The sequence below is a fragment of the Paramormyrops kingsleyae genome, chromosome 21, assembly GCF_048594095.1.
Source record: "Paramormyrops kingsleyae isolate MSU_618 chromosome 21, PKINGS_0.4, whole genome shotgun sequence".
Lineage (NCBI taxonomy): Eukaryota > Metazoa > Chordata > Actinopteri > Osteoglossiformes > Mormyridae > Paramormyrops > Paramormyrops kingsleyae.
Window position 1 is genome coordinate 12,402,245 of NC_132817.1, and position 17,582 is coordinate 12,419,826.

A 17,582-nucleotide genomic window follows, 5' to 3' on the forward strand; every position below is an offset into this window, starting at 1 on the left:
AGCTTAACCCCCACCCCTCTCGTCCCCAAGTCTCTCCAGGAGGGTCTACAGCTAGGAATGAAAGTCCACAATCTTCCATTTGGAAATGAAGGCTGCGTGAGGGGACTCTTATTATGAATGCCCCCTGGCTATAGGACAGGCTGGATCTATTTGAAACATTAATATTGACGTTATTAATATTAATTAGCAATGGGGATACCTTATCCAGTTTAGTCTGCTTCAGAACCCACCCGCCATGTTCAATTAATACGCGTGCCTGCGTTTCGGCCGGACGGATAAGGCTGTATAAGCTTGGAGAGGGTTAGAAGATAGCAGGGGTGCTCTTTAATAATCGGGGTGGGTCCGAGTGATTTCGTTTTGGATAGCGACGTGAAATGGCACCCGTTTTAATTACCGGTGCCTTAATGACCTCTTCGGCGTCCGTCGTCATCTTCGAGTCTCTATTTATTTCCCCGGCGTTCGGGTCACGGTGTCGAGTGGCAATTAGAAAATGGCTCCTTACCGGAATGAGATGCTCGTCAACGCTGTTTGCTTAACGTGAGCACTGGTGAATCTTCAGCGGGCCAGACAGACCTGAGCCCCAATCTGGTGTGCAACTCAGCAGGAGGAAGAGGAAGACATCACAGGGATACAGTCCTTACAGAAAAACAGGACGTTGTTTCCCAGATTATGGTGGCAGTGTGAGCAATCGAGATTAAGTGCCTACAGTTTGAATTGTACTGGATCATCATGCAAAATCCAACATGGAAACTCTTTAATTCTGGCCAGGACAGCTCCTCTCCATGTACTGTGCCCCCCTCCCGCATGCCAACAAGCCCGGCGAGCTGTAACAAACATCACAACCAGTTTCATCAGATCATCCGAGCTGAGGCGGGCGCTCGATTGTGCCGTCCCGTTAGATTTGAAGCACTCGGCGCTAAGCTCGAATCCGCCCAAACGATTCAGCCGCGTTGTGTCGCGGATGTACTGAGGATTCCAGATTTTGCAAATACAAATAGAAGAACTGTTACTACTTAGCTAACAGATCAGACAGTTGCAGTATTCTTAGTGCTATAATTGTGTCTATTGTCTATCTTAAGCAGTTGGTAGCGTTCAGTGTTTTTATTGGCTACACAAATATCAGTTCCTGCCCCTGGCTGTGTGAGCAGTTTGCATGTTCTCTCTAAGTTTCAGTGGGTTTCCTCTGGGGACTCCGGGATCCCCCCTGCTGTTTTTTAATTGGTGTCTAAACAGAGTGTACACCCTACGATGGACTGGCCACCAATCAGGGATGCCCCCTGTCTCATGTCCTGTGCTGGGATAGGCTCCAAGAATGGCTTAACAGGTGTTCAGTTTCATGCAATTTAAATGTCAATTTCTATATTTACTTCTTTGTTTTTACGCTGTGTTAATCAGAAGCTTCAGGCCCTCACTGCACAGTCACTAGACTGAGAAGCTTTAGTTTGCTGATCCAGGGTCAGGTGACAGTTGTCTTAGTAACCCGAAAAGGCAAAGCGTTGGGGACATTTTGTTACCCCAGCGTGCCCATCTGTGGCCCCTAGGTTTGGGGCCCCACTGACCCTGGCACTCAGTGCCTGAGCGTACACTGCCTCCTCAGGCAGCAGGGGGCACATTTACTCTACGAGGGTTTTACAGTGGGCCAAAAATTCTTTATCGTCCACTTCCCCCGTGCTGTGCATGCCGAGGCAGACCGATTGCTCACAGACTGCGGGTATTTATCACGACTGCGAAGGCCGACGTGAAGAACTGCCATCTTAGATTTTTCTGGTGTTTTACTCAGTGCGGAAACGTGATTCTAGTCTCACTGTGACACTGACGGTTTTCTGCCTGTTGCAAAGTGAATACAGGCTGTTTTTACAGCCAATACCATTTTGTTATCCCTCCCCCAGTGCTGAGGGTTTGACTCCTAGCTTTGCTCTCTATCTGAGGTAGTTGCAGCCTCGCCCCAGTCCATATGGGTTTCTTCCCGCGATTGCAGAAAGATGTTTAAGCAAATAAGCTTCTGCAAATTGGCCGTCGAGTCCTGGGTGCCCTTCCAAGCCCAGTGTGACCGGGCTACTGGGGACGCGGCTTTGGGTGAATGGATGTTACTTTTAACAAGTTAAAGACGCCAGTTTGGTCCCGGTAGCTCAGCCATGGCCTGGGGTGTTTGTCAGAGAATCTGTTTCTTGGAATCTGCTCAAGCCGTCTGTCACAATCTCGGCCCCCAGGCCCCCGTGCGGTCAGGCACACTCAGGAGCAGGGTGACCCCAGGGAGTGGCTCGCAGGGGGGCGGCAGTTAGACGGGGGGGGTGCTCAGTGGCCACACCCCATGGTAGCGTATGTAGTATCACGCGGTAAACAAAAGGGCGACCCCCCCCCCCCATTCCAATGCTCATAGAGGATACACATAGAATACAGGTGCATTGCTACCCCCCCTTGGAATTGCAGGGGGGATGTGGGCCGCAGTGCCATAAATGTGATTTATGAGAAAAACAAACAAGTAGCAGACCGACTTGGCGCCCCAGTGGGGGTCTGCCTGTGTTTGGGGCTCCCTGAACACTGCCCCCCCCCCCGCCTTCATGTTTATTTTGACTGTTTAAAAGTAGCACAGAATCAGTGGTGGAGAGTTGGGCAGAGCAGGATTCACCGGGGGGGGGGGGGAGTTCCAATGATGCATCACAGCTTGCTTACTCCCCGAATCCATTGGTTCTTGGTGGCCCCTGACTGGGCTCTCATTGGCCCCCGCTGCTCTGAAATTGCTTCATGGGGTGGTAAATGCCCGCCCACCCAAATGCAGCTGCAGCTCCTATCATGGCTATGAGGAAGTGCCTTATGCAGAAAGCCTGATCGTTTCTGTCCTTTTCATCATGGACGTCGTCTTAAGTTCATCACGCTGGCTGACCCACTGCACAGAGTAACAGTCTGGATAGTGGATGTTTGGCTATGATGAATGAACTGGCCTGAGGCTCTAACACCGAGATGAGCTCCTATGCTGTCGGCCATCGCTGGGATCGCGGCCGGCGAGCGGCAGCTCTGCGGATGCGGGGGAAGCGCGCGCTGAATGCGCCCCCCAGGAGGCGAAGCGGGATCTGGGTTAGCGGGACAGCAGCGGCGTATGTGGGGCAACCACCAGCAAGAGGCGGCAGGCGGGGACAGCGCTTAGTGACACGCAGGAGTGATTTCAGGTGAAACTATGCTTCACCCCACCCAGCAAGGTACCCCCCCCCCCCCCCACCTTACAGTGGGCTCTCTGCCCGGCAGGTAACTGTACCCCCTCCCGTCCCAACCACTAGCGGTTTTAATCAGGCCAGGCAGGCACATTCCGGTGCCGTATCGCGCCAATCGAAGCCAAAACGGGGGTGATGTGGCCTTGTGGATTTCCCAGCATGCCTTTCAGCGCCCTCGTGCGCAGTAGGATAGGACACTTAGAAGGCAAACGCATTTAGATGGATTTCAGACGCATTTCCACACGCAACCGCGCCCCCGCAGTGCTGAGGGGATCTAGAGAGGTTACAGGCGGCTTCTTTCGATCCCGTCGCCTGTCAAGTAATTGTCAGAATCCCGGGTGTAAGGGGACACACGCCAGAGCCGGCTAGACTCGACAAAATGTGCGGGAACACACCCAGGCACATCGCAGATCTGCCTCCTGCATCTCCCACTAAATCTCAGAGATCGGCCTTTAGCGTCTTTCTGTGGGCCCCAGTCGCTCTAATCCATCCCCAAATCTATTTTTCATATCAGCTCTTGGCACTCGTTGTATTGGGAACAAAAGTTTGGGACGAGACTCTCAGCTAAACGCCTGCCACTGCTGCTGTGACAGTCTGAATGCGCACCCGGGCCGGGGAGCCTGAGGTGCAGTGCCCTCGTACCCGCCTCCGCTGGCTGTCTGCCAGAGCGAGGCTTGTTATCGACCGCGTGCCAACGGTGGGCCACTGTATCGCTGCAAGCGTGAAGAAGTCTGTTTTTCATGGGCTGCTCAGAGCGCTGGTGTATTAAACTGCTAATCAGATGTTCTGGGAGCTTCTGTCCTCACTCCCAGGGTGAAGGGCTCATGCTAATATGTTCATTGGCTAAAGTGAGTGGCTATGCTAAGTACTGTAGCTGGTGTTCAGTGGCTAAAATGAGTGGCTATGCTAAACAGCCGTGTTCAGTGGCTTCAGTGAGTGGCTATGCTGAATGGCTGTGTTCAGTGGCTAAAGTGAGTGGCTATGCTGAATGGCTGTGTTCAGTGGCTAAAGTGAGTGGCTATGCCGAATGGCTGTGTTCAGTGGCTAAAGTGAGTGGCTATGCCAAATGGCTGTGTTCAGTGGCTTCAGTGAGTGGCTATGCCAAATGGCTGTGTTCAGTGGCTAAAGTGAGTGGCTATGCTCAATGGCTGTGTTCAGCGGCTAAAGTGAGTGGCTATGCTGAATGGCTGTGTTCAGTGGCTAAAGTGAGTGACTATGCTGAATGGCTGTGTTCAGTGGCGTCAGTGAGTGGCTATGCCGAATGGCTGTGTTCAGTGGCTTCAGTGAGTGGCTATGCCAAATGGCTGTGTTCAGTGGCTAAAGTGAGTGGCTATGCTGAATGGCTGTGTTCAGTGGCTTCAGTGAGTGGCTATGCTGAATGGCTGTGTTCAGTGGCTTCAGTGAGTGGCTATGCCGAATGGCTGTGTTCAGTGGCTTCAGTGAGTGGCTATGCCGAATGGCTGTGTTCAGTGGCTAAAGTGAGTGGCTGTGCTGAATGGCTGTGTTCAGTGGCTAAAGTGAGTGGCTATGCTGAATGGCTGTGTTCAGTGGCTTCAGTGAGTGGCTATGCCGAATGGCTGTGTTCAGTGGCTTCAGTGAGTGGCTATGCCAAATGGCTGTGTTCAGATGCTAAAGTGAATGGCTATGCTGAATGGCTGTGTTCAGTGGCTAAAGTGAGTGGCTATGCTGAATGGCTGTGTTCAGTGGCTAAAGTGAGTGGCTGTGCTGAATGGCTATACTGACCCTAATAAGTGGCTGTGCTACATGGTGTGAGTCAGCGTGAAGAGGACATGCAGGGCTTGTAGTTAGCGCCAGTCAGTGTGGTTAATTTCTGCTCATGCTGCTAATTGTTTCCATGAATGAGAACACAGTATGAACTATGTACAGCGCTCAACATAAAGACCACCTAAGGAGTTTAAACACCTGCCCCAAAGGCACGAAACATGCGCCACCATGGAATAATGATTCTGGGGTTTCGGGGGGGGGGGGGCGGGGGGTGAATGCCGCCCCCTTGTCCCATAAGGTGCGAGGACAGGGCAGGACCCCGTGTTTAGTTTTTCTCTGGACCCGCAGGCCTGGCTTTGTGGAGATGAATGGGGGCTTGGGGTCTGGGTGGGGGGTGGGCGGGGGGGGGAGGGTACGGGCTACACAAAGAAGCTGAGGCCCAATCTTTCTCCACGCCGCTCGTCCGTCTTCCTGCCTGAGAGCTGACACTCCAATTTCCAGCACAAAAGATGGAGCTCGCGGGGGGTGGGGGGGGGGTCCGGCAGCCCTATAGACGGGGGTCTTAGGCCAGCGTCTGTCCGTTAGGAGCAGCTGTGGGTTAATGCAGAGCTCAGGAACCAACCAACAGCTCTCAGGAGTAGAGGGTCCGGCATCAGCCTGCTGCTTATTGCAGTTGCCCAATCTGCTCCCCTCCGAAGGCCTCGCTGGTATGATCCTTGCCCCCCCCCCTAGATGTTGATTTACTTGTGATCTTTGGTCTTCTGAATTTACCATTTTCTTATCAAGGGAGGGACACATATGGCGCAGGGTTATTTCTTGATGATGTGGAGGTCTGTACCCACGCATCCATCCATCCATCCATCCATTCACCCATCCATCCTTTCTTTCTACAGCATCACAGTAATGTCCGCTATCCATTTCTTCCTCTGCAGTAGATAATAAGTCCTTTGTTCGCTGTATTCAACTATTACAGTCTCTTAATTAGTCCAGCTTAAAGGTTCATTTTTCTCTGCTATTTCGAGTACAATTCCTGTAACGTTTCATGTGAGTGAAGAATTATAATGTAAATTATTACTCTATATTCACTTATGTGGACTAAGTATGACCCAGCGTTTGCTTGCAGCTCGGGGGCCCTTCGTACTGCGGGGGCAGCTTTGTAATAAAATGGGATTGGGGAGCTGCTTCATTTATCTGAATGCCATCAAATGAAATTGGGTTTTTTTGGCCCCGTCCCAGAATGGGAGGGGGGTACCATCTCTGCACCACTGTCCGGACCCAGAGGAGGCAGACCGTACCACTACAGATGGGGGGGGGGGGGGGGGGGCGGTGCACCAAGACACACACTGTTTTGTCTGCGCTAAATGACTTTCTGTCAGCTCGTGGGTGATTTGCAAAGCAGGTGCCCCCCCAGGATTGAAACATCTCTCAGTCTCTCAGTCCACTGATGTAGATAAAGACTGGCGTCCCTCCAATGACCCTGACCAGCACAAACAGTTGGAAGAAGGATGGATGGATGGTGTTTTAACTTGTGTTCAGTAAATTCAGTGATTTGGGAGATCTATGGAGGATATCAAATCATCTTTCAGTTTAAGAAATAGATTGATTGCTTCAGCTGGAAGACATGGTGGATAAATGATTAGCACTGTTGCCTCACACCTCTGGGACCAGCGTTCGAGTCTCCACCATGTTCTCCCTGTGTTCTTGTAGGGTTTCCCCCAGGTTCTACCCCCTCCCCCTCAGCATAGCCACTCACTCTAGCCACTGAACACAGCAATTTAGCATAGCCACTCAGTTTAGCTACTGAACGTAGTTGTTTAGCACAGCCGCTTAGCATTTCATTAGCAGTTAAATGCACCACATTGGCCACAGGTATGAATGGCAGGGTGTCCTGTGGTGGGTTGGACCCCATCCTGTGTTGCTGCCTTGCACCCTCAGACTACGGGGCTCCAGACCCCGGCCCACGACCCGGAAAAGGGCAAGCGGCGTTTCAGCTGGTACACTGTCACTGTTGCGCATGCTGTCCCAGTGCCCTGTAGGGGGCAGCGGGCTCTAAAATCTCAGATTTTGTAATCACATGATCATGGCATGGTGCCAATCGCTGGGCAGACGGCTGATTCTGATGGTTTGCTCTCTGCATCTCGCACAGCTTTCTTGGTCTTGATGATGATTATGATTCGTTATTGAACCACCACCTTGGATTCTGGGTGTTATCCATCCATCCATCCATCCATCCATCTCCTGTCCTCTTATCCTGGACAGGGTATAGGGGACCTTGAGGTGAATGGGCATTCATAGGCAGCCTGTGTTGAGTGTGTCAGCCCGGTGAAAGGCCGCAGTGCTGATCGCGCGGAGCTCGCGTGTGGAGGAGCGCCAGGAGGTGATGGGTTCAAACATCAGTCGGCCGTCACCGGCACAGTTTCCCGCAGGAGGGCGTGTAAGACGGGTAGAAAGAGAGTGGTGGGGGGCGCGTGAGCGTGAGGGGCAGGGCCTCGACCGAGCGCCGCGTCGCGAGACTGCGGGAATAACCGCCTACGGTCAATGGACTCTGGGCTGTCTGTTTAGCACCAGAGCCCACACCTCAAGGGGGGGTCGCAGGGGATCAAAAATTAACCTAATCACACATTAAATTAAAACCTTTATCCATTTGCATGATAAATTCAGGGCAGGGGGTAGAAAAAATTAATGACCTTCACCTGTAGTTCGGAGCGGGAACTTGATTATCTCCCGGCGGCTTTGTGAGGGATGGTTATTCGTGTTTTATTTTGTAATGTTGAAGTGTGTGTGTGTGTGTATATATTTGTTAAACAGACCCGTGTCCTGGCTGCGCTTCATATTAAATGAGGGTGCAAACCCTTATCAGGGACTCCAGCTTTGTTATGCAGATAAGGCGCCGGGCTTCTAGAACGTTCTCCTGGGCGCCGCGCAAATTGAGATGACAGGGATCCGAACGGCAATTTCCCTGCCGAGCGAGATTCCAGGTGTCGCGGCGCATTTAATTACTCGCGTGCGAGATTAGCCAGAATAAACTGTGCTGGGGGGGGGGGAGATATGGGGGCGGCTCGCTGACGCTGGACTAATTACCGTCCCGGACGGTCGGCCGGGCGAAACGCTCTGAGCCGCTGGGGAGGGGGCAGACTAGCTGCATAGAGGGGCTGGTCCTTTCTCGTCCCCCCCCAGGATCTGCTGCTGCCCCATTCAGCCCTTAAAGGGACGGTAGATTCAGATACAGCCCTTAAAGGGACGGTAGATTCAGATACAGCCCTTAAAGGGATGGTAGATTCAGATACAGATGTGCAGGGACTCTGCAGGCTGTTAGTAGGATGGTTTGGCTTCGCTCTACATTGTCTATGCCATACTAGCTAGCGTTTCCCAGTGGATTGTGGGTATCCCGCACGGATCACGCTCGCTCATCACGCTCCGGTGCAGATTCGCGGCCTGGCGAGGTGGAAAGGACCCAGCGGGGTTTCCGTGCGCTGCTCGTCCCCCAGGGCCGGACGCACCGACAAAGCGAGGCCGCGGGCTTCCTTTGCCACAGGTAGGCCGCCAGCATTCCGGAACTTTCCAGATGGCGGGGAGGGCAGGAAGGGTGGCGGGGGAGGTGTGACGTGACGGTGGCACACACTGCTGAGACGTCACGCCAGCTCTGTCTGCGAGGCTCCGTCTCCCCCGTCGAGCTCATACACGGAGCACCAGGTTAGCCTTCAAGGGAGGCAGCAAGGGAGAAACTTCCGGAAGGCCCGTGTCGTCAGCTTGCTCCAGCCGGCCAGCCTCATCCTCTCATTCATGCGTCGCTATGGAGGGTCTAGCAGATGGCCCCCCACACCCAGACTATGTGCCCCTCCCTCACATGCGTCCGCAGGCGTCTCATAAGGACGCTGTGTCCGCATCTCTCCGCCTGACTTCGTCTGCTCACTGCTCTGCTCCTCACTCAGTACTGTGACAGCAGTGTCAGCACCCTGGGACTGCGGGTTCGAATCTGCCCCCCCCCCCCCCCCCCCCCACACCTGACTATTTAATATTTCAGCTGTGTGTCTAATGCTGGGTATTTTTTTGTATGCCTGGAAAATAAATGCACTTCTAATATAGGGAAGCAGCATATGGCAGATGCTGTCTCTGGTGGATTGTCTTGGGATTTGAGATTATAGACTCGAGCGCTTTGCCATTTTCAGGGAGTGCTCAAACCCCCCCCGCCCCCCCCCACCTCACTAGGGTTCTTTATCGTGCTGTAAGCGATGCGGGCTTAAGAGCGGCTTACAATTACCCTGGGAAAATGGGGGGGGGGGGGAATTATCCGTCAACAAATAAACAGCCGTCTCCAGCCGAATGAGGTCACCATCAAGGCCTGGAGTGTGGAATACAGACACGGGAGCGCGATGGCGGGTCCCATTCCGACCCGAAATCAAGAGTGAGCCCCCCACAGGGAGTCCCCACTCACAGCAGCAAAAAACTTCCAGAACTTCCATACCGCTTCCATAAAACTGCATCCAATTACCTCCAGATGTCGAGCTGATCTGCACCGATGGGATAATGAAACAATCCCGCCCCTTCTGCCTATCTCCGCGTGACACTGACGTGTCTGAAGATTACAGCGAGTCCCTCTGCAAGATGCTTCATTACCTCGTATTAAGGTGCCACCCTGAAACTAATTATGCCGTGGAAATCCTACAAAGCGGCCAAGATGGAAGTAGGTCCCGCTAGTCTGTGCGGGGAGTTTAGCTCGTTAATGTTTCTGGTTCACACGCTCAGTTGTTGATGGCTAGTTGAGTTCGCGTGGTTGGATCACGGAGCTGGACACTCAGAAGGTTCCGGAAAGACAGCTGGTCACTAGAATGAGGTGAGAAACCTGAAAGGGAGGAAACATTTAGGTCTGCAGCTCATAGGAAGCACCTGCAGCCAGGACTTTGTGGCAGCTTGTCAGAAGCATCAGGCCCTTTGAAGAGTGAGGGTTCGAGTGAGAGGCTCCAGGGTCTGACAGGAAGACAGGCCAGGATGCCTCTCCCTCAGGAGCTTGGTGTCTCTGGCGTGTTTTGCAAACGCAGCTCCCAGTGGAAGAATGAGCATCTACTGCAGGAGAGCGGCCGTTTGAATGAAGTGTTGGCTGGCAGTGGAAGGGGTTGTACGGAGAAGCCTGAACTCTCCTCCAGTTGACTTCAGCTGTGTTTACATTCCAGTTTTCCCAAGACGGAGGCACTGAAAGTAGGAGAGGGGGAAGAGGTGCATAAAGCGGCAGGACGAGGTGCACTCACCGTGTAATGAATCACCTAAAGGGCCCTTGTGCGTCTGAGGGAAGCCAAGCATGGAGGGGGTGGCGGGGTGCGGGGGGTAAACCATAAATTCCCCCCCCTCCCCCCCCCCTCAGAATCAGACCGAACAGCCGATGCCAGATGCTGCCTTCAGGCCCCAAGGTAGCACAGGCTGAGGTGGTTCGGGGGTGAGATAACCATGGGATCCAAACAGGAAGTCAGCCAGCCGGCACTTCCTGTCAGGTGACATGCGCTGTTGCTCAGGACTGGGGGCTCGTGTCGCGTCGCCCACTATGGCGGCTGCACTTCCCCACCCTCTTTGGGCCCCGCTCACGAGAATTGCGGTCAGTTTCTGTCCGCTGGGAATCGAGAAATTTCAATCGGTCCTTTAAAAAGCGGAGAGGCGGCGTGACGGATCGCAGTCACACGGCGGCCGCTCCTGATTGGCCACGTTCCCCGAGGCTGAACCCAAACATTTCACATCCAGGCCTGATAAAGGCTCCCCGTGACGCTCACCAGAGTGCACCGCCTGTGCTGATTACGCCCAACGTGTCGTTCATCACGCGTGGCCGGCCCGTGCTTCCGGCGATCACGCCACCAGCCCGTTCGACATGCCTGGCATATATTAGGGTGCGGTATCTCAGTAATAAAGGCGGCATGAGAGGCAGGCGGTCCCCGTATTGCTTCATTTCTCCGCTTGTTAGCGCTCTGGCCCAACGCTTCAGAATAATTTAATAATTAAAGTCAGTTAAATTAACGTGTCGTAACGCGGCCCTTTCAAATTACACGGAGCCCTTCGGAGAATTTAAAATCAGGCGTGTCACTTCCTTTTTACTGGAACCTGTTACGGGCAGCTGTGGACAGACACCCGGAAAGACAAGCAGCCATAGGACCTGGCTTTCAGTGTTCAGGTCCTGACAGGGACAGTGGTGCCTTGAATTGGTTTGAAACTCTGTTTGTACTAATAAAATAATGTGGTTGTGGGTTCAAATCCCACCTGTGCTGTGTGTTGAGTTTGCGCGCTCCCCCCATGTTACAGTGTTGCCATTTTGGGTGCTCTGGTTTCCAATTAAGCTAATCGGTGTTTCTATATTGCCCACAATACGTGTGCATTTGTATATGAGCCCTATGATGGACTTGAAACCCTGTAACCCAGCATTCCTTGTGCTGCCGGGGATGGGCTCTGACTCCCGCCTGACTAGGATAAGATGGATGGATATTGTGCTGATTGCACTGCATGAAAAGCCATGCAATGAAAATAAGCATGTTAATATCGCTAGAATAATATTGGCCATAAAATGAGTGCACAGGCTTTCCGTAGAGAGGAAGCAAGCAAGAAAAGGTTAATAAAACGCTGCAATTTTCGCCCAGAAGATACAGGAGGGGAGAGAGCTTCGTGCTCTGATTTCCATTTTATCAGGAGCGCAGTCACAGGAGAGAGCAACAACAATTTCCCAATTCTTTCCTCCTCTCCAAGACATGAAAATATGGATTCCCCCCAGATTCACGGCAGCCTCTTTCAAACTGGCTGCATTTTTTTTTTTTGTTTGCACTCAGCGATGCGCCATTTTGAGAGCGAGTCAGACCCGTCCGCCGGCAGGGCTCTCTGCAGCGAGTCAGACCCGTCCGCCGGCAGGGATCTCTGCAGCGAGTCAGACCCGTCCGCCGGCAGGGATCTCTGCAGCGAGTCAGACCCGTCCGCCGGCAGGGCTCTCTGCAGCGAGTCAGGCCCGTCCGCCGGCAGGGATCTCTGCAGCGAGTCAGGCCCGTCCGCCGGCAGGGATCTCTGCAGCGAGTCAGACCCGTCCGCCGGCAGGGCTCTCTGCAGCGAGTCAGGCCCGTCCGCCGGCAGGGTTCTCTGCAGCGAGTCAGGCCCCTCCGCCGGCAGGGATCTCTGCAGCGAGTCAGGCCCGTCCGCCGGCAGGGCTCTCTGCAGCGAGTCAGGCCCGTCCGCCGGCAGGGCTCTCTGCAGCGAGTCAGGCCCGTCTGCCGGCAGGCTTACAGGTCTGGGGGTCCCTGGGCCAGTGTTTTCCAATCCGGTCCTTGGGGAGCCGCAGACTGTCTACATTTTTGCTCAGAAAAGTGGACTGTCTGGCAGGGAGCTCGGTGGGAGCGAATAATGATCGACTGTCGGTCCCCGAGGACCGGATTGGGAAACACTGATCTAAGCGTATATCTGTATCGCCAATCCATATAAGTTTAATGGCTCATGTTGGACCCGAGCTGGTAGTTAAGGTGCAGTCTGTACAGATACTGCTGTGCCTCTTCCGGCGAGGCCTATCAGCGGAGACACACCGCTCCCTGAACTTTGGTCAGCCCCTCCCCGGCTGAAACCTCAGTCTTTACCCTGTAACTCATCCCGCAAGGACCCGGCGATAATCATTAAAGCTGGACTGTGGAGAAGCGCGTACCTGGGTGAGTTTTGGAGTGTGGGGGCCGGGCCAGGCAGGTAAGCCGTCATTCCGAATTCCCGCACAAGCGTTCCATGTAGCACCGAGAGCCGCTCTGGTTTATGGTTAGAGTATCCTCTCTTTGTGGTTTTTCTCCTTCCCAAGACTGTTGGGGCCAAAGCTTCATGCAATCATGTATTTGTAGTTGTATTTATATTTGTATTTGTAGATGTATTTATGGTAGTATTTGTAGTTGTATTTATGCGACTATTTTAAGTTACAGCCCCTTGGATCTTGTAAAATCAGCATGTCCTTTTCACTTGTTCACTTTTGGGGTCATTAGTGATTTTAGATTAATGTCTGTCTGTCTGTCTGTCTGTCTGTCTGTGTTAAAAAACAAGATGATTTACAAACACCCAAAGTATGTTTTTAAGGAGATCATATTAAGGAAGATTAGTATATGGGGCAGGGTATGGCAGAATCGTCTCGGACGAAAGCCAGTGTGCAGATCGGTGCTTTCTGAGGTGAGTAACAGCTGAAGGCGGTTTATGTTAAATGAAGTTTAATCCTCAGCGTGGCTGGCAGGGCGAGTGATTCTCTGATACATCAGACGGACAGCAGGGGGCGCCTGACTGGAGGTGTGCCGTACCGAGGTCTATCCCTATATCGGGATCCCTAAATGTTAAATAAATGTCGCATCAAAGTTTGCATCAAAGTATTGTTCCGTCCTAGTTGTGCTCTCCGTCGTTCGCGGAGGAGAGGGGGAGAGACGGCGGCGATAGGCGAGCGGATCATAAATCATTCATCAGCGGGGGCTCCTATTGTCACCAGAAGGAAAAATACAAACCGTCTCTTTTTGCAAAGCAGCCAGAATCGGATTGCGGTTTCGGTGACGACACGCCTTTTTTGTTCTGGCAATAGTCATGTCGTCTTTTACATAATGTGCATATTTACCCAAATTATTTAACGAACTCTGTCACAGCGTGCAGCTGTTATTTACTGAGATTTTCACGGTTTTTACGTTACATAGTCTCATAACATGTTGCCTTTCTGCATATTAGGAAAGAGAGAATCCTCCGACGAGTCATGGGGGATGGGGGCCTGGAGTGGATGCCAGGGCACAGGGCAGGGCACAGGGCAGGGGGAGACCCTGGACAGGATGCCAGCCCATTGCAGGGCACACGCACATGGGCGATTCGGTGATGCAAATTAGCCTAACTGCATGTCTTTGGACTGTGACAGAAATCATGGGGTGAACATGCAACCTCCACACATGCAAAATTGGTGGTGGGACATGACCCCCAGCCCTGTGCTGTGTTTTTTTCTTAATTGCACATCTTGCACTATAAAATAAAGGGCATCAAAGAACTAATTTGTTTTTCCACCAAATGCTTTCAAGGTAGTGAAGCTTAGGTTTTTTTTTTTTTTTTTTTGGACATGCCGGTGACGGTGACATGTGTCATTGTCATGCCGATCAGCGTCACTGGACAGACCTCAGGTGCATGTAGCAGCTGAAGCAAACGAAACGTCTTATTAAACAACGCCAGATTAAACTGTGACAAGACCCAGCGAGAACGGCAGTTTATAAATCCCTGTCAAATCCACCCCCCCACCAGGAGATGAGTCAAAACCTTCCTCTTGGCTTTTCTTATCTTCCCAGCTATTTAAGGCCAGCTGGGTTTCATTAATGGGATTCCCCTTGTGATCTCTCGGTACGGCCACACCCTGATCATCACCCCAACTTCAGCTTCCTCCAGCTCACAAGCAGAAGCTGACTGTGCTCCATCATACGAAGAGACAGTCTGTACAGAGCGCCCAAGATTGTTGATGCAGTCAGTGTTTCAGCCAGCCTGTGATGTCACTGCTCAGTTGGGGAGTCCCCTGTTGGGATGGCCTGCATTGTGACATCATCGGGGGGTGCTCCTCTACCAAGATGGCTGCTACCAGGTGACCATAATCATCCCCAGGAAGCCTCGATGTGGGCAGCTGTGGAACAAGAGTCAACGATGGCGCATCAGCTGCACAAAGAGTCCGGAACCTTCCATCACCAAATGCTTCATTCTGTGAATAAAAGTGTAAAACTATCCTGAGTGGTCCTGATTAGGCGATGCAGCTCCGTAGCGTGACTCCTGTCTCTCCCCTGTCTGGATGCGATGGGTATGAAACCAAGTGGAGCTTCTGACCGAGCAAGAATCTGGAACTGAAGGAGGCAGGCAATCTGAGAGACACTCAGGGAGATGGAGACGGCTTTTTCTCCGACGGAACATCGCATACAGCAGCAAAGAGGAAGCCTGATCTCAGAGGGATGGATTTCGTGTCTCGGGCCGAGGAGACTTACAGTAAAGTCATAATAAAAAGATTACTGGCTTTGTCTGGGGCCCTTGACGGGCTGCTGCTGCTCTTATAGGAGCTGTCAGTATGAGCTGTGTTTGTTAACTCTGACCTAAATTGGATGAGACTCTCAAAGCTGGTAAAACAAAGAACAGATTGAGAACCACAGTGACCTAGATAGCTATGATCTGAAGAGCACATTAGCTTGATATGCTGTCTGCTGCAATATTGTGCCTGTATGTGTCCACTCTAATGAAAATGCTATTATAACAGCCTTCCCAGTGATGGGGAAGTGTTTTTTTTTTTCATGCGGTTCAGATACAAAGGCTTTGATTTGTTGAGCTTCTTTGAGTCTTTGAAGACATGTATCTGGATTAAAACACCTCGGCGTTTGTATAAAAGGGGAATTAGCTAATTGTTAATTAGGAGTGGCGTGTCAGATCAGCAAAATGTATACAGTGCCGGAGGAAAGGGTCGCAAACCCGTAGCTATGGAATTGTAATCGGTATGGAGCCGGACGGGGCGTGGGTTTGAATCCCTGTCGAGAGGCAGCCGGAAAGAGCGACTGTCCCTGCCTTTGTTGCCTCGGAGGACACCGGAGGAGGGGAGGAGGAGGTGGTGGCGAGGCTGTCGTCCCGGTGCCAGCTTCCATGCCGCGCTGGCGGCAGGACGCGGATGATTTATGGGGATTAAGCCTCCCTATTGGCAGCGGGATGGAGAGAGGAAGGCAGACAGGCTCCTGCTCGCGTTTCTGTTCCCCCGACGCCGTGAGCATTAGCCCAAACATCTCCCGGGTATCACGGGTCCCGTACCCAGCTCGTCGGCGACAAACGGTGCCCGCCACTAATATTAATAACTTGGGACGTGCCATAGAAACTAGACATCTCGTTTGTCAGTAGCAGGAAGCGCCACGTGCCAGTTGTGGGCCGATCTCTCTCATCACCGCCCAGCATCTCAGTAACTGCATCTAGACGTCAAATGAAACGCTCCTCGCGATGATCCGTGCACGCCTCTTCGCAGGAGACGTCTCCCGCCTTTTTGACGGTTCTCTTCTGAAAGCCAGATTGGAATCTATAATATATGCGTTGTTTTTCACGCTGTCACTTTAAATACGCGCCGTCGGCTGGGAGATGCGCTGGGATATTGTGCAAAATGGATTCTGTGATATAACTGAGAGCTAGGATGCCTCAGACCCATTACAGCGCTCATATTTTGTTCTTGGTGCGCATTATAAAGCCGCTTGCGCAGTGAGCTGGGATTCTCCAGTGTTATTCTCTTATCAGACATGGTCTTATTGCAGTCAAATCCAGTGCGACTTGCCAGCCATTTAAAGCTTGTGTATTTGTCCCTAGCATGTAGGATTGTTTACTGAACTTTAAATGAGCGTTTTGCTTTGAAGTGAATTCACATCTTGGTTGACCAAATTATCTATTCTTATGCAAATCGGTATCTCTAAGTGTGTGATGGTGTGTGTGTGTGTGTGTGTGTGTGTGCATCATATGTATATATCAAATGTCCCCACAATGTGATAAAACATTTAGAGGTCGTGGGAACCATGTTTGTAGCCCCCACAAGGATAACCTCAGTTTTATAAAAATCTGTGACTGCAATAAAAAACTAAAGATGCCAAAAGGCTTGTATTTTCGGTTACTTATGGTTAAGGTTAGGGCTGGGTAGGGGTTAAGGTTGTCATAGTTGGTATTAGAGTTTTCCCCATAGAAATGAATGGACGGTCCGTACAAAGACATGAATACAAATGTGTGTGTGTGTGTGTGCATGTGTGTGTGTGTGCGGACCCTGTGCTGCGCTGGCATCTCACCCAGGGAGTGCCCTGCACCCAGGGAGTGCCCTGCCTCGTCGTCCTGTTTCCATGGATTTCTCTCAGACTCATGGTGAGCCTCAGTCATGCAGGACCCCTGGACGCGCATCGTATCCCGATATTCCGGCTAACAGGATTAATAACATTGTTTACCTTGCCAACCAGTTATTACACAGATAATTACTGTTGCACTTACAGTTGAATGATAGTGTTAGTTGCCAACCGATGTATCCTCCAGCCAAACGCTTGGCCATTCATAAATGAGGAAAATGTAACGTTGCGTTGATGAACGATTCAGTGTTTTCAGTTTGTGTTAAGAATTTGCGGGGGTTTTTTTCTTTACCAGAGTGTAAAAATATCTACATATCTATCATGGTTATTTTCAAGTATCCCTGAGACATTGAGTTCCTTGGATGTGGATTGTCCCAACATTGCTTTCTGGAAGAGTCCTAACATGGGCTACTCCAACTATAATTTGTATTTGTCAAGTTATCAATGATGGTCAAAAACAGCAACAATATTGTTCATTTTCGTTGATCAAAATGATCAATTTAAGGTGCACTGTCTATAAAATTTAGAAAAATAGCCAAATGTCTTTTTTTAATTTAATTTAATAATGTGGTCAGCGCTTGGTCAATAGCTAGAAAGTGAGAGTAGCTAATATGGAGTGTGTGCGTGCAGGTGAGAATATCAGCGCACACAGCTAACTGCTAACAGCTAACAGCCAGACATTCCTGCTCAGGAGAGGAATGGTGTTTGATAGCATCTGTCTGATTGGGTATGGAGGTCTGGAAGCCATCTTTGGGAGTCGCCGTTAAAACCTTCAATTATCAGAGTGGCCACTAATACTGGCTCTTGCTGCATG

The 17,582-nt window shown here is 51.5% G+C and overlaps 1 protein-coding gene across 9 annotated transcripts in view; it reads left to right on the plus strand.

Annotated features, from left to right (window-relative positions):
* LOC111847577 (disabled homolog 1-like) overlaps nt 1-17,582 on the plus strand; it is a 149,920-nt gene that overhangs the window by 79,946 nt on the left and 52,392 nt on the right. For 3 of the 9 annotated variants that reach the window (XM_023818902.2, XM_023818903.2, XM_072704255.1), the window contains exon 1: nt 12,558-12,626. The exons of 5 other annotated variants lie outside the window; for them this stretch is intronic. The gene's annotated coding sequence lies outside the window, so the exon portion shown is untranslated. Of the gene's footprint in view, nt 1-12,557; nt 12,627-16,769; nt 16,791-17,582 lie in introns of those variants that run through there. One more of the 9 variants, XM_023818901.2, reaches the window with a different exon arrangement.